Source organism: Colobus angolensis, unplaced genomic scaffold (genome assembly GCF_000951035.1).
Source record: "Colobus angolensis palliatus isolate OR3802 unplaced genomic scaffold, Cang.pa_1.0 Scaffold390, whole genome shotgun sequence".
Lineage (NCBI taxonomy): Eukaryota > Metazoa > Chordata > Mammalia > Primates > Cercopithecidae > Colobus > Colobus angolensis.
The window spans coordinates 1023981-1027549 of NW_012117266.1; the positions used below are offsets into that span (position 1 = coordinate 1023981).

The window sequence follows — 3569 nt, forward strand, 5'->3', positions numbered from 1 at the left end:
CACAGCATGAACACAGAGTCCAATCCTTAGCTTTTTGTTCTAAAATGAGCTTTTATAATTCTTAATAGAGTGATAGCATTTTGTATTTGTAAAATCTGAACTTTTTAGGGAAGAAAATATGTGGGGCTTTAAGGCAGCTATTGCTTGGAGGATAAGAATGTAGAACTTATATCTTAAACAACAGAATAGAAGGAGATGTGAGATTACTAAGAGCAGTTTCCCTCCAAAAAGACTAAGTACAGTCACTTCGGAAAACTGTTCAGCAGTTTGTAATAAAGTGAAACATTCATCTACCCTTTGACCCAGCAAGTTTACACCTTGTCTAGGGACACATAGTGCTAGTAGATCAATTTACCCAAGAGAAATAAAAATATATGTCCGAAAGTATTTGTATGTAAACATTCATAGCAATTTTATTCATAGTAGTAAAAAATTGGGAATAATCTAAATGTCTGTTAGGTGACTAGATAAACAAGCTGTAAAATTTTCATATGGATTTTAAAGATGTGACTTACTTAACAGAAGAGAAGGTATATGAAACTCTTGAATTATGTAGAGAAAGAGGATTATTCCCCTTTAATTTGTGTTACTGGAAGAGTTTTTTCTAGCACCGAGGCATTGGTACAGAGCTTCCGGAAAGTTAACACACCAAGAAAGAACTGAAGTCTCTTCAAGCAAAGGATGAAGACAAGGATGAAAATGAAAATGAAAAAGCTGCATCTTCTGCTGCTGCTATGGAAGAAGACTCAGAAGCATCTTCCTCAAGGACAGGTGATAGCTCACAGGGAGACAACAATTTGCAAAAATTAGGCCCCAATCACGCGTCTGTGGATATTGATGCCATTAATAAGGTCTACACCAGATTGCTCTCTAATGAAAAAATTGAAACAGCCTTTCTCAATGCACTTGTATATTTGTCACCTAATGTGGAAAGTGACTTGATGTATCACACCGTATACTCTCAAGATCCTAATTATCTGAATTTGTTCATTATTGTAATGGAGAATAGAAATCTCCACAGTCCTGAATATCTGGAAATGGCTTTGCCATTATTTTGCAAAGCAATGAGCAAGCTACCCCTTGCCCCCCAAGGAAAACTGATCAGACTGTGGTCTAAATACAATGCAGACCAGATTCGGAGAATGATGGAGACATATCAGCAACGTATTACTTACAAAGTCATAAGCAATGAATTTAACAGTTGAAATCTAGTGAATGATGATGATGCCATTGTTGCTACTTCGAAGTGATTGAAAATGGTTTACTATGCAAATGTAGTGGGAGGGGAAGTGGACACAAACCACAATGAGGAAGATGATGAAGAGTCCATTCCTGAGTCCAGTGAGCTGACACTTCAGGAGCTCTTGGGAGAAGAAAGAAGAAACAAGAAAGGTCCTTGAGTGGACCCTCTGGAAACTGAACTTGGTGTTAAAACCCTGGATTGTCAAAAATCACTTATCCCTTTTGAAGAGTTTATTAATGAACCACTGAAGGAGGTTCTAGAAATAAAGATTATACTGTTTTCAAAGTAGAAGCAGAGAACAAATTCTCTTTTATGACATATCCCTTTATAGTATACGCTGTCACAAAGAATCTGAGATTGTATTATGACAATAGAATTCACATGTACAGTGAATGAAGAATCACTGTTCTCTACAGCTTAGTTCAAGGACAGCAGTTGAATCCATATTTGAGACTCATCGTTAGATGTGACCATATAATAGATGATGCATTTGTCTGGCTAGAGATGATTACTATGGAAAATCCTGCAGACTTGAAGAAGTAGTTCTATGTGGAATTTGAAGGAGAACAAGGAGTTGATGAGGGAGGTGTTTCCAAATAATTTTTTCAGCTGATTGTGGAGGAAATCTTCAATCCAGATATTGATATGTTCACATACGATGAACCTACAAAATTGCTTTGATTTAATCCATCTTCTTTTCTTTTCCTTTTTTGAGATGTAGTCTCACTCTGTCACCCAGGCTGGAGTGCAGTGGCATGATCTCCGCTCACTGCAACCTCCGCCTCCTGGGTTCACGCCATTCTACTGCCTCAGCTTTCCAAGTAACTGGGACTACAGGCGCCCACCACCACGCCCGGCTAATTTTTTTTGTACCCTTTAGTAGAGATGGGGTTTCACTATGTTAGCCAGGATGGTCTCAATCTCCTTACCTCATGATCTGCCCACCTCGGCCTCCCGAAGTGCTGGGATTACAGGCGTGAGCCACCATGCCCAGCTAATCTATCTTTTCAAACTGAGGGTCGGTTTACTCTGATTGGCATATTACTGGGTCTGGCTATTTACAATAACTGTATACTGGATGTACATTTTCCCATGGTTGTCTACAGGAAGCTAATGGGGAAGAAAGGAACTTTTCATGACTTGGGAGACTCTCACCCAGTTCTGTATCAGAGTTCAAAAGATATACTGGCGTATGAAGGAAATGTGGAAGATGACATGATGATCACTTTCCAGATAACCCAATGATGTATGATCTAAAGGAAAATGGTGATAAAATTCCAATGACAAATGAAAACAGGAAGGAATTTGTCAATCTTTATTCTGACTACATTCTCAATAAATCAGTAGATAAACAGTTCAAGGCTTTTTGGAGAGGTTTTCATACGGTGACCAATGAATTGCCCTTAAAGTATTTATTCAGACCAGAAGAAATTGAATTGTTTATATGTGGAAGCCAGAATCTAGATTTCCAAGCACTAGAAGAAACTACAGAATACGATGGTGGCTATACCAGGGACTCCGTTCTGATTAGGGAGTTCTGGGAAATCATTAATTCATTTACAGATGAACAGAAAAGACTCTTCTTGCAGTTTACAATGGGCACAGACAGAGCACTTGTGGGAAGACTAGGAAAATTAAAGAAGATTATAGCCAAAAATGGCCCAGACACAGAAAGGTTACCCACATCTCATACTTGCTTTCATGTGCTTTTACTTCCGGAATATTCAAGCAAAGAAAAACTTAAAGAGATTGTTGAAGGCCATCACATATGTCAAAGGACTTGGCATGCCGTAAAACAAAACAAAACAAAATAAAAAAAAAAAGGAAGAAAAAATTAAAAAGATTTAAAAACAAAACAAGAGGGATAAATTTTTGGTGGTAATAGTGTCCCAGTACAAAAAGGCTGTAAGAAGACCACGGTAGTCACCTATGTCTCTGACTCCCTTCTGGGAACATGTGGGCTGGAACAGCAGATTTCAGCTACATGTATGAACAAATCCTGTATTATAATTTTTTAAGTGAAAGTGTTACATATTCTTTCGCTTGTATGTACAGAGAGGTTTTTCTGAGAATTTATTTTAAGGGTTAAATCACTTTTGCTTGTGTTTATTACTGCTTGAGGTTGAGCCTTTTGAGTGTTTAAAAAATAAATACCAACAGAACTACTCTCCCAAGGAAAATGTTGCCACCATTTGTAGACCACGTAACCATCAAGTATGTGCTGCTTTTTTGTGCCTGTATCTAACTCAAATCAGGAGCTATATATATTTTTTAATGATTTGCTTTTGAAACCTGAGATTTTGAAAACAGTGTGATGCAATTACTG

The 3569-nt window shown here is 37.7% G+C and overlaps 1 pseudogene across 1 annotated transcript; it reads left to right on the forward strand.

The window, feature by feature from the left end:
- Positions 1–491: 491 nt before the first annotated feature.
- On the forward strand, positions 492–3237 carry LOC105520971 (annotated as a pseudogene). Its single transcript, XR_001003197.1, has 2 exons — positions 492–1935; positions 2245–3237. The product of XR_001003197.1 is annotated as a ubiquitin-protein ligase E3A-like (transcript).
- Positions 3238–3569: the final 332 nt, after the last annotated feature.